The sequence below is a fragment of the Vidua macroura genome, chromosome 3 (genome assembly GCF_024509145.1).
Source record: "Vidua macroura isolate BioBank_ID:100142 chromosome 3, ASM2450914v1, whole genome shotgun sequence".
NCBI classification, from domain to species: domain Eukaryota; kingdom Metazoa; phylum Chordata; class Aves; order Passeriformes; family Viduidae; genus Vidua; species Vidua macroura.
In genome coordinates this window covers 100,319,270-100,332,875 of record NC_071573.1, presented here as the reverse complement: position 1 = coordinate 100,332,875, position 13,606 = coordinate 100,319,270, and the positions used below count along the sequence as shown (strand labels likewise).

At 47.2% G+C, this 13,606-nt stretch overlaps 1 protein-coding gene across 2 annotated transcripts in view; it reads right to left on the bottom strand.

Annotated features, from left to right (window-relative positions):
- HPCAL1 (hippocalcin like 1) overlaps positions 1-13,289 on the bottom strand; it is a 64,802-nt gene extending 51,513 nt beyond the window's left edge. Inside the window, exon 1 of one of the 2 annotated variants that reach the window (XM_053974254.1) lies at positions 13,004-13,289. The gene's annotated coding sequence lies outside the window, so the exon portion shown is untranslated. The remainder of the gene's footprint in view (positions 1-13,003) is intronic. The other variant, XM_053974253.1, reaches the window with a different exon arrangement.
- Between the last annotated feature and the right edge of the window lie 317 nt (positions 13,290-13,606).

Genomic DNA, 13,606 nt, shown 5'->3' with positions numbered 1-13,606 from the left:
ATGGATGTTATTTCTCCAAGTTGCAAAACAAATGAACCCCAATGGAAAAACAAGATAAGGACTGAATTTGGTCAATGGCAAAATAGGAAACACAATCCACAATCCAAAATAGGAAACTCTTAATTTCTCTTCTGTGCTGCTGCTACAAAATTGTTGTACTTTCCCCATCCAACAAGCCAAATAGCACAATATTATTTGGCCATATTTATATGCTCAAAGTGAATGGAATTTCACAGTCCAGATGCTGGATTTTGGCATTCTAAAAGACTTTCAGGGATGTCTGAAATCATATAAAACCTTTGTTCCAACTTGCAGGAGTAGAGGGTAATTGGATAGCCACATTAATTTCTAGGTTTACAGTCCACACAGTATTCAAATTCACTGACAATTAAAAGTATGCTATAAATGAATTCGCAGAAGAAACTCATGGCAGAAATTCAATTACAAAGCAGAATTAAAGGAAGAGATGTCAGAAACTTTTGGAGGCTGGGCAGGAAGAGGTGAGTGCATCAGTCTACTATTTTCAGAGCTGCTAGCAAAAAGCTTAAGAAGAAAACTGCTCCAAAGAATCATGTGAAAAGATCTTCCTTACAAAAAGAGCTTAATTGAGAGACCTGAAAAACCAAGGTGACAAATTATTTTTTCAGAACACATTTTGATCTGACAGGTGCAAAACTCCCTCTGAGGGGTCAGATATCACCCACCCCTGCCTGCCCCACAGGCATTGCAGCTCTGCCATGTCCTGCAGAATCCTTGGACAGGCCTTGGCTTGTACCAAAGGCACTGCAGACAGACACCTTTACTTTTCTTTTGTCTTGTTTTTTCAAAATGATTTTAACTCCATTCCTTTACTTTGAGTCATAGGTATTACATTTTAAGCAGATTTCTTTCTACTCAACGGAGAAGCCTCAAGTGCCGTGGTCACTTTTCTTCCTGTATTGGTCATATTTCACCCTGCCCTGTTCTAGCCTCCATTTGTTCCCCTTTGGGTGATACTATCTTTCATCAATCTTGATGCCAATTACCAATAAAGCCCTCCCACACCTCCGAGGTTCAGCTTTCATAACTGCATTAAGACAAATCAATACTGTTATTAACATTGCCACGTTTGTGGATGGCGTGACCTGCCTGCAAACGCCGCATACAGCAGTGAAGATGCTCCCAGGACTACATTAAGTCTCTGCACTCCCTTATTTGCAATTTCTTTTTCAAGTAGACTCTGCTATTTTATAAATATGGGGTGAGGTTTTTTTATCTTTTTCTTACAAATGCAAACTGATGAAGGTTTGTAGGACACACAATTTTGCTGTTCCCTTCACATGTGGGTAGCAATACTCCATGGACATTCAAGAACTCATTGTCCTGTCACTTTGCAGTTGGGCTCAATGATCATTGTAGGATCTTTACAACTGAACTGTTCTATTCTACTCTAACTTTCCTCCAGTTCCCCCCCAGCTAGATCACTCATCATCCACCACTGCACCTCAGCTTTGCTTGTTCACTTCTGCACATGCTTGTGGATGCATCCAGACAGCACATGCAGCCATGCCAGCACTTGTGCTGGCTGACCAGCTGCTCTGCCCTTCCTGTAGCGCACAGTGTCTTCCCACTCACATCTCACCCCCTTCTCCTCCCCATCTTTCACACCAGGCCCGTAAGCCACCATGCCTGGAGCCCACCTCAGCATATGATTCGATCCACAATGCCAGGAAATGAACTACCTGGCAGAAGCAGAGGCCTCTAGGCCCCTACATTCCAGCAGAGCTGTTGATCAGTTCACTCTGGCCACCAAAGGACAGTCACTACCCAAGAGCACTGCCAACCTGACTCAAGAGAGCCCAGATGCCATCGCAGCCCAGCGCAGGCTCCTGGGCAGGTTTTCCAGCCCTTCCTGACCTCCAGGGTGCTACAGTTAGGGAATTAGACACTGGCTAATGTAAAAGCTAATTCAAGTGTTCTTCTCAATACCCCGCTGTGGCTGCAGTGCAGAAACACCTCGGACTGTGCATCACCTGAGAGGCTGGTGCTGCTGAGAGAGATTGGTGCTGTGTCCACAGCATAAACTGCTGCCCTTCTTTTTCTGCCTCAGATTCCTGTAGTGACACCTCTCCCATTACAATTTCACCTAAGCAATGTGCTTGCAACACCCTCAGTAACTACAATAATAGTAATAATGCCAGAGCATGGAGGAAACACCAAGCACTGACAGTATCAGGAAACAGCAACAGGGAGACATTCAAAACATTCTTCAAGGCCATGTATTGCTTATTTGGAACACCTTCTACACCTATTGACTGAACAGCTTCAACAGGCTCCCAGGCTGCTTTGATTTCACCTGCTGTAAAGCAGCCTGCATTTTTAGCAGGTGTCCAACTCCTGCCAGCTCTCTGCCTCCAGGGTTTCCCTTCTGCAGTTTACTTAGACAACCTTCTAATATGAATTTTTGCAACCTGAAGCCTGTTGCTGTATCACTGGTACTTTTATCTGTTCAGAAAGTCACCCTGACACTGCTTGGTGAATATAACCTACAACAGTGAATTGAAATGCAAAGCCAGGTCCACCCCTCAGCAGGGAAAAAAAACCTGAAGAATTGTAGAGGTAGAATCATAGAATAGTTTGGCTTGGAATGCTCCTTTAAAAGTGATACCGCCCAACACCCCTGCAACAAGCAGGGACATCTTCAACTAGATCAGGTTGCTCAGAACGCCTTCCAATGTCACGTTGAATGTTCCCAGGGATAGGGCATCAATCAACTCTCTGAGCAACCTGTGTCTGTGATTCACCACTCCCACAGTAAAAGACGTGTTCCTTACATCTAGTCTAAGGCAACCTTCTTTTGGTTTAAAACCATTACCCCATACTGTACCATCAAAAAACCAAACAAAAATAAAAACAATTTAATTCCAAATCCCAAACAAACAAACAAACACCAAAACAAACAAACAAAAACCCAGCTTAAAAGAAAGGAGAGTGGGTCTGCTGGGTGTTGCAGGAATGGTGGTATAATCTCTGCCCTGTTTTCCTTCAGTTTCCCTTGGCCATCAGTCTATCAGGTAAATCAACAAGTCCTTGAGAGCATAAGATATTTAAACTGGGAGCTTAAATTAAACTCTCCAAGTGAGTAAAAGACCAACATCTTTCTCTGGAAGGCTGTGACTTACGCTCCTGCCCAAGCAGGAACATCACACCTTAGCTGTGAGACATTGGAGTTGGGCTCACAGAAGTCACAGATATCCTACCAAATGAACACATCTATTGCCTTAGATTTTTCCTGTGGGATTTTAGAAAATGCTTCATGCTGCCCTATATATGTTCATTGCATATCTGCTCTGCTGGAGCTCTCCTTATAGCACAGAAACACTTGGAGCAGACTCCAGAATGGTAGGACCTACACTAGTAGCTTAGGTCTGCCGTGACTAACTGTTGTTCCACACCTCCAAAACCTCCATTCTGAGAATTCCCAAAGGTTTATTTATTGAACACAGTTGCAACTGGTAGTTAAACCATTGACAGCCTGAAGCCTTCTGTACAAGAGTCTTATCTCTGACTGATGTTATCATAACAAGCAGTGATCCCTGCCAGATTCAGGGAAACAGCAGGGAAATCAACAGAAGCCAGAAGAAGCTTGTGCAAAGGAGAAACCTGAATGCCAACCAGGCCTTTCAGGAAACACATCATGGGCTGCTCTGCCACAGATTCATCTCAATGGAGGCAGAAGAAATTCCCCCAACCCCCAGTTTCCAGATTGCATTTCTGCATTATATGTCAGTTTTGGCTCTCGTCCCTCCTGACTTCCCTTACTGAATCAAAGAGTTGTTTAGATCTTGGGGGGTTTTTTCCCAAGAAGACTATTGACAAATGCCACATACTGCCTGGTCTGACTTGCACACTAGCAATCAGCCTTCAGCTAAACACGGTACAGGCAGCTGGGGACAGAGCAGTGCCAGTTATTTATCCTATTTCCTCTTAAACTTTTTTCCAATACAATTAACTAAATTGTGCAATTACACATTCATTGGCCAGGAAGTTTCTCTCTTCCCCTTTTTAGCCTCCTTTTGAGTTGCAGTTCCCTGCTTCACAGGATGCTCTAAACTAAACATTACATTCAAGTTACACAATAAAGATTTGGGAGTGATAGAATGAATGAGGAAGGTCACGGGAAGGGAGGTATCTGCTAAAATAAGATTTGCTAAGCAGCTACACAGGACCTAGTGTCAAATGCCTTTTATTACAGCAGACTGTAATTTATATTAGCTAAGATACCAGATGGAGGGACATAAGAGATCAATAGTTGAAATAGCTCAAAAATTTTCCAAGGACTGAATGAAACCTGAATTAATTCAAAACCCAAATTATAGTGATATAAGCTGTTATGCCAGAGCCAAGGTGCCTCACATAACCTTAATCCTTTCTGCATATTGCGGCTCTTTTATGCTACATAAAACCACACTCCAGCTACAGAATATGCAGCTGCATTTAAATTAAGTTTATCATAAACCAGTGCTCCTGGGCAGATCATTTATTAATTTAAAAAAATCTACATACTTTCATCTTTATAAGGGGAAAACCACCTTGGAAGCGAAGCAAAAACCAGATGCACCAGTGTCTTGTTAACCTCCAGAGAGCTGGAAAAGCAATGTTAAGTGCAAAACTTCCAGCACACATCAATCCCAGTTTCAGAGGCTGTAAAATACCAACCTCAGGTGACAAAGATTTTTCTAAGCTGAGGGGTCTTCCCTGTTCTGCCAGGACAGGCTGCCACTTCCTCACAGGCATCCCTCCTGCAGCCCATAATTTACCTTGGCACAGTCTGTCCCAGCACACCAGGGTGCGTGCAGATGGGTTCAGCCAGCAGCAGGGCTGTCTGGAGCATAGCTGGGCAAATGCCTCCTCAGGAGCCACAGGGACACCTGTGTAACAATGCTGGAAGTCCCCTCATTGTTTTACTCGGTGGGAGCCATGACCTGTGAGAACCCAAGCTCCTGGAGAAGTCTGACAGTGATCATCTTGATGGCTTTGAGACCTGTCACCGTTGCTACTCCAGTCAGGGAATTTTCCCTCTCCTTTCACCCACTTCTGACTACCAGTTAAGAAATGGCTTTAAATGGAGGCTGATATCATGAGCAGAAGCCTGGTATCTCCATGGCTAGATGTGGGCAGTGGGGTGAGATGGGGGAGCAGAGGAGACAAGCAGTGACAAACTGGCACCCTGCAAGCACACCACAAGCAGCCACAGGCTGAGGCCAGAGACACAGAACCTGGCACAGGGATGTCATGGTCACAGAAAGAGAAGGCAGTGGTGGCTGGCACTGAGTAGCTCAGCCTATGGCACTGCTCTGCCCCAGCACCTGCACATCTTCCTCAGACCCCGCTGCATTCGAACACCAGGCATGACACAGGAGTGTGCTGGTGTGGAGAGCCGCAGGCACAGCATTAAACCCCTCGTGGTACTCACATGCCACAGTCTTGTCTTTCCGTCTAAGACTGCTCCACCTCAAGGCACGCTTCTCACAAGCCCCTGAGGAGCCATTAATATTCAATAGTCAGCCTGGACTTTTGCATGCATACACCTTAAGGATACCAAAACTTCCACCAAAATGTTTTTGCAATGCTTTCCTGGAACTGAGCAAGCAGTGCAGAGAATTTTTGTTAGAAACATGTCTCCCCACTAAGCATTAAAAGCCATCAAACCCATTAGTGATACATAGAAGACCCCAGCATCAGCAGTGGGCATCAAACATCTGAAAACAAAGTTCAGCACAGCTAATTCAAAATGTCCCAACACAAATGGGACTAACCAACACCTGGCTGTGAAGCCCCTGGTGCTCAGAAGGGGATGGCTCAGCCACATCTGAGGAAGATCATCCTTGAATGTGTCCTGCAACAAATCAGAGCTCTGAAAATGGCCAGCATATGTGCACCTTCATTTCCAAACTGTGCCTTCTGAATTACACCCATAAAAGCAAGCATTCAGTAAATTCAGCTGTTTCTGGTGCTATCAGTTCAGAACAGTGTGCCTTACTTAAGGGACAGGACTTTGGGAAGCTACAGCACACACCATATGAACAGCCTGCCAACAGCCCCCAGCAGGGGCCACAAAAGACACAGTCAAACACCAGAAAGACCTGAGAGAAGAGAAATCACAGTTGGTGTGACGGAACAGACCAGATCTGGCAAACCCTGTGTATACCAAGACATTTTGTCAGAAGAGAGACAGGGAGATCCCCCCCTGTGACAGGCTCAGCAATTGCATTCATCCTCCACTCTGGACAGTCCAGTGGTGCCTCGGCAGGTGTCAGCAATGGAATTTTCCCCTGCAAAGATTCCTGTCTTCTTTGTGACTGGTAAACAAGCATTGCTGGAGTCACAGATTATTCAGCCTGAAACTGCAAGCTGCTTTGGAGGGCTGTTCCATCCGAACAGGGCAAGACGGATTCTTTGCTCCCTTGCAAATCCCACCAGGTCAGGAGACTTCCCATGGGGACAAACCTGGCTGGGAAATTCAGCCTGCAGGTTCAGGGAATCCTTAAGAAGATGGGAGACGAGGGCTAGAGAATGAATTAAAGTGTGATCTTTTCCTATCTCCTGAGACAAACACAGCTCTTTGTAACAGAGCTTTAGGGCCAGATTTAGGAATGAATGCCATTTTAAGAAGCGTGACACCAGCAGAACAGAAAGTTGAGGCTGCAGTCTACAGAGCTGAATCTCATTTACTTTCAGACCATTACCACTGCTTCAATTACCCTCAGCTGGAATGAAATCTAATTTCCATTTTAAAAAATTATCTTTTGATGCATCTTCTGACAACCCTAGAAGAAACCCTGACTGGTCCTGGCAGAGGTGCTGCTCCTGGGATGAGCCTGGCATGGAGGATCACAGCACCTCAGGCTCACATTGTGTTCCCTGGGGTGACAGGCATGTGTAGTGACCAAACTCTTGACATCCAGAGAAGGGGCTTCAGCCATCACTGAGGGTGCAGCACCCAGTGAACCATCCCCAGGCAACGAGCAGGGGAACCACCTGAAATGAAAAGGTCTCCCACAACTGATTTCAGCCAGTTTGTTTCACATCAAGCCTAAGCCAAGGGAAATCATTTGCCATGGGATTTGGGGAAATCTGGCTTCTTACATCGGGGTGGTCTCGGACTCCATCCTCCACCTGGATGCAACCATCCAGGGTTCACTGCACAAAGCCACTAGAGAGGCTGGACACAAGCAGCCTCTTAAATGCTTCTGACTTTCGGAAACACATGTGATTCTGCAACTGTCAAATATCTGTGTTTTCAACCCACGTTTTATTTGGCATAAGTGCCTCCTTTAATAAACTTTTACACACAGGAGCACCCATTTTCTGGAAAGCCTTCCAGAACCCCTCTGAAGCAAAGCTGACATACATGAGCTCAAGAGCAATAAAACCCAGCCCAGCAAAAATTGTGGTGACTAACCATGGAGGGCTTTATACTGATCCCACTTTCTTTCCCCCTGCCGCTGTACAGTGACTCCAGCTCTCTCAGAACAAGAGCTTTAGGAAGGTGGACACCACAGAGGTGAGATCAGAGAGGGTCACACAGGGGTATTGACTGTTAAAAAAGAGCCTTGAATTGGATAGAAACTAGAAGGAAAAGCAGAAACCCCAGCTTGTTCCAGGACAGTGCTTTGATCACTCTGCAGATGATGAAAGGCAGCTGCCTGTGACATCCACTGGCCAGGCAGCTCCTGCCAGGCCCTTGCTCCCAAGCCTAGGTTTCAAGCTGCTGCCTTCCCTTCAGCTCTGGCAAGGGAGATACTGGGTTTTCAAGCATCTTCTAACATACTGAACAGATATTGCTTGTAGGCCCTTTCCTAAGCACTGTGAAGTTTGGCTGCTTTTATTTTTTTGAACACACATTTCATAACCAAAGTTGGTGCTAATGGTTATGCATCTGCAACATCTTTCCATGGAACTCACACTCTCCTCTCACACATTAGCAGCTTTCATCCAGCAACCCCAAACTGCCCTACAAAGACATTTTCCCCAGATAAGTTCTAAGAAGGAGAAAGTGATTGTATTTGGAGAAACAAAATTTGCCTGCTAAAAAAAAAAAAAAAAAAAAGAAAAGAAAGAAAGAAAAAAAAAAGAAAAAAAAAAAAAGCTTTATTTAAGAGAAAAAGGAAAGGATCCCTGCATATGCTAACTGGCTTTGACAGTGGCTATCTGCATTGTGACCAAACCAGTGAGCTTTCTCCCCTCACACAGTGGGCGAGCTGCCAAGAACAGAGCATCCTGTGCATAATGCCCTTTTGAAAGAAAAAAAGAAACCTGAAAAAAATTCCTGCTACCTCCGAGCGCGGAAAAGCGCCTTTCTGCACAGCGAGGCCAGGCTGTGCGGAGCAGAGGTGAGTGAGAAGCGCGGAAGGCTGGCGAGGACGGCTTGCAGCACGCCCACGCGCTGGCTCCCAGCCCCCCAAAGGCATTTCTTTTCCTCCCTCCTCCCACCGCCGCCCCCGACTATTCTAAAATGACTTTGCATGAGCCACACGCCAACTTCTAAGCACAAGGCACCATGTATTTCCTTATTCCATACCCAAGCTATACCATCCATCACACTTTTATTTTCAAAAGAATACAAGAATCTGGAGTTTACACACAAGGGACACACAAGTGTACACGCTCCCAACTCCCAGACAATTCGTGTGAAATACTTCTTGCACCTCCATTGCTGGGAAGTACATGCCCGAAGCAGGTATGCTGCATGGTTGGGGAATCAAAAACAAACCCCTTTGCCACTCTGACTTGTCCACCGGCTAATTCATTACGATAAACCCATTGTCCAAAACAAAAACATTATTTAATTGCTAAACCAGCTGCCCAAGTTTAGCTGTTGCTCTTGGCAAACATATCAGGATCTCAGTACGCCTGTTTTTCAATAAGTATCTCTGTAGGTGCAAGCCATGCCTTCCACCCTTGAAGTCTCTGTCACCAATCCAGTGTTTTCCAACCCAAGTGGATATTTAAAGGGATACCATCAGCTTAAACACCTCTCTGAATGCATTAAGATTACAGCAACTGAAATACTAGCAAGCATTCTTTCCCCCCCCCCAGCTGTTAAACATGCAATTATGCAGCTGCACTCTTCCCCATCAGGCAGCCCGATTTCCTTTAAAAACAGAGGGCAGAAAAAGCAAAAACGGTTAGAACATATTTGAAGGAGTCACCAAAAAAACTGGCAGAAGATCTCAAAGGCTGATGCCTGAAGTGTATGCAACTACAGCTATGTCTAAGTTTTCTCGGTGCTTTTTCAAGAGGACTGTGCCCCTTCAGACAGGCAGCTCAATCACTGGGAAATACATCACATGCATGGGAAGAAAAAGGCTGGCCAGGCTGTAGCTGGCATTTTTGAACAGAATGCTGCTTGGCATGGGTTTCCAAGTATCTCAACTAACATTGATCACCAGGGAGAATTCCTTAAACCACTTGCTACTCTTTTTGATTTTAAAAAGGTAACACACCTGCAGGACAAGAAACACTGAAACAACCCAAGTAGCATTGCCATTTTTTTCACACTGGTTGCTCACAGGTATCTACAAAACTACTATGCAAATGATAAGCAGCATTTCTTAATAATAATAATAATGGCATCTTTCATGCAGCGCAATCCAGAAGAAGTGCAATATTTCTTAGATTACAAGACTGATCTGCCCTCCCCCCCTCCAGCTCCTGCCTTCTAATTCCAGCACAATCAGAGCAGGAGAACGCATAATACATCCTGCAGTGGACCCTGTGGGTCTCCCAGTCATTAAGCAACACCAGACATTCAGAAAGGTCACATTTCCAGGAGAGTCAGATGAAAATTCTCTCCTATCCACTGAAAGACTGAGAGGTAAAGTAAGGAACTCCTCATGGAGTATTTGCCCCCACTGTTCAAGGATTCACTATTATTCTGCCAGCAGAGCATGACAACAGGCAGAGGATACCTATCTGGGTAAGTTGAGAAATGCAGACATCAATGGGTTAATTAGCAGGTTAGCAAAACAAAACCGACTTGTGGAACCTTTTATGCAGCAAAAGACTGATGTAGCGAAGATAACTGTTTGCATTTCTTATACTCTCCGTCTGGTAGAGGATTATTGGAACAATGGAAATTTTAGGCACTGATTGAAAACAAGTTCTGTTCATTAAAGCTAAACTTCAACAATTTTGCAAAAGCAAATCTTTTCATTATCCATGGGTAGGATCACACACAATACAGTAACACAGTCAACACAATGTAAGATAAACCTCTTGCCAAAAGAAATTTAACTTGTATCCAAGTTAAGCTCAATGAAGATGCAGATGCTGGACACAAACAATTTTGTAACACAGATAATGAACAAAGAAACTGATCCCACATATAAAAAAAGCATCCTAGGAACATGACAGAATACATATTTAAAAAGAAAAGTCTGTATTTCTTCCATTAACTGGAAGACACATTGCATTTTTTCCTGAATCTGACCTAAAAGTCATGCTTGAAGGAAATTCCAGCAGTTCTCTGGAAAAGTGTGAGATCCTTTTCCATGAGTATCAGTGCATCTTGCACACGCAAACAGTGCAACATCATTGCTTACAGTTTCACATCACTAAAAGGAAGTAGAAAACCCAATGATATAGAATTTTAATCCACACTGCTGCCTTGGTTTACCAGCATTCTTGTCTCCCCCATGTCAAAGTAATCAACACTCAGAAGAATGTTACCTCGCTTGTAAAAGAAAAAAAAAAACAAAAAAAACCAAACACGTTGCATGTGGATTTTTAATTGCAACATTTCTAAACCCAGATTACATGATTTCTTTTTTCTTTTTTTTTTTTTTTCTTTTTTTTTTTTCCCTGGGGAGTCATAATCCAAGTTTAATGTTGCTTAGGCTACAAATTAATCTCTATCCCCATCTCCCAACAACTGGCCCATGTTACTTCCATGCCCATGAGCTTGGGTGGTAGAATGGGGGCACTGCAGTGCCAGCTGCAACATGCAGTGAGCAAAGCATTGCCTGCACTGAGTGGCAGCCGCATCTGAGAGCTAGAAAGGTTTGCCTACACAAGTTCCTGCCGGTGCAAGCAGCCAGCTGCAAGAGCAAACCCCACTCCAGCACTGTAGCAATTCCCTGAACAGACTAAGCTATGCCAACAAAAGCAGTTTTTTTGCCAGCAGAGCTGACTCCTCAGCAGAGCTCCTGACAGTGTTGCAACAGACACTCTATAGTGGCACCCATTTTTTCCCCTCAGTTTCCTACACTTCCACCTCTACACAGAGAAAGGCAAGAAACAAAGAAATGCAGAGAATAGGTGTGAGGACAATTTGATGCGTGTCCTGCTGGCTGGCCAGCGGCTCCTCACCGAACCTAAGGAAAATGTGAGATGATCTGCCTTCTTCCCCAAGCCCCACCACACTACATGAAGGCAAACACACTCAGCTCTAAGATCCATTCACCTGAATCAAAGGGTTCCCAACCCAAGCACCTGAGAAGAGTTGAGGCATCAGGAGCGAGGTAGATACTCAGCCCTAGAACAAGTGCTGAGGCTCCTTCAGGCTCTGCTCCCTGGCCAAAAGTACCCAACAACGCTGGTGCACCCCAGCATTTACAGCATTATATCAGGCTGCTGAAATATTCCCCCAGTCTTTGCTCAAATTTCATCTCAGGCAAGAAGAGCTTTTGAACCTGAAATTATGACAAATGGCTCCCATTAGGAAAAACAGAAAATATTTTGGGGAGGGAGTGATTGTTTCCTCCTTTCTTCTTCCCACAGAGAAAATTTGATCTTTCTACCAGATTTTTACTTGCGAATGGGATCACAGGACAATGCTCAGCTACAGTGCTTGACTACAAGTATTCCTGTGAAAAAGCTCTGGATTTTGTTACATAGGTATAAATCAGCCAGCTATGAGCAGGAGACACAGACCTACTGAGCAACCAGCTGTTTTTCTCAGCAAACCTTTCGTTCCTGACGATGCATTAGATGACCTTTTCCCAAACCAAGCAGGAACTTATTTACATAGAAACTTTCTTGTAAACACACTTGCCTTGTTTTATTTCTTATTTCTTGCAATTCTCTCTACTTTGGCAGCTAGTGTGTGCTGGAGCCATGTGCTCCAGCAGGTCCCCCAGCAGCTTGATGCAAACCACGTCTGGCAGATGTCTTTGCTGCCACAACCTCACAGGAGCAGGGTGTTCCCCCTTGCCCGGCTTCCAGGGAACTGGGGTGACCTTGGCCGCAGCCATCCGGCCTCCAGCACAGCCCCAGACATCTCTCAGGCGAGGAGACAGACAAAAAAGCCAACTCACCAGAGGCAAACACAAGCATTTTTAAAGGCCGATTGGGAGGGCAGGTTGGCAATAGGAAGTCCGGGTCTGTAGGAGTTGACTCAAAGGGCCCTGCAACATCCATGCGTCGGGAACTTCTCCGGGTAAACCATTAACCACCATAAAGCAGAGCTGCGAAACGCCCCTCACCATCGGGGAGGCTCACACACAGCCGAACACACACGCGGGCTGCACGGGGATATGCACACACACATGTACAGATATCCATACACCCACAGACATACAAGGACACAGATAGATGCACGCGGCTTGGGGTTTTTTGAGGGCAGGGGAAACGCTGGCAATTCCCTCCGCTCGGGGCGAGGCGAGCGCTGGCACCGCAGCCCCGCGGCGGTAGAGGGGGGATCCGCTCGCATCCCCCGGTCGCGAAGAGGGCGCCCGGATCCGCTCCGCATCTCCTGGCGGCGAAGGGAGCAGCCGCCCCGCTCCGCGCCCCACGGGGATGTAAGAGATGCGCGGAGCGCCCCGCGCCCACGGTCCAGACAGGACGTTTTGATCCCTCTCTCCCCGAAAATACCCCCGCCAAAAGCCAAGAACTCCCCCTTCCCTCCAGCTTCGCTCTCCGACAGTCGCCGCGGCAGGAGAGAGCGCGCAGACCTCCCGCCGCCCTACCGAATTTTCCGCGCCGCTCCGCGGGTAGCGGCGAAGCAGCCCCGGTTTCTTACCCGGCTGGCGGAGCGGGGTCCCGGGGCGGCCTGGAAGCAGCGGCGGCGGCTGCGCGGGGGCGCGGCGGCTTCCTGGGAGCTACAACTCCGCGGCGGCGCCCGGGCGAGCCGCGCGCCTGCGGAGCGGCGGCGAGCGGGGAGGAAAAGAGGAAATGAGCGGGAGGCGCATTGGAGGGAGGGAGGGGGAGGAAGGAGCCGTCGCCGAGGGACCAGGGAGAGCGAGGGACAGAGCGCAACTTCCCCGGCGGGGCAGCGGGCGCGCCGGGGGGGCGGAGCGCACCGTACCGCCGCTCCGCGGCCGCCCCGCGGCGTGCGCAGCGCCGAGCCCCGCGCAGGGGCCGCCCGCCGCCGCCGCTCCCGCCGCGCCGGACACTTGGTATCGCCCTGCCCGGCCCCGCCAGGGCCGCCGCCGCGGGCAGGAAGTGCGGGGCCGGGGGGACAGCGCGGAGAGGTGGCTCCGCGGGGCTGCGCGCCCGCGGGGAGCTGCGCCCGCCCCGCTGGCGCTCGCTGCCGGCTCCTCCGGCACCGCGGGCAGGGGAGCGGGGCGGGAAAAGTTCTGATATTTTTATGTTGGAAGTGTTGGAAGGTTTTTACCCCCTCCCC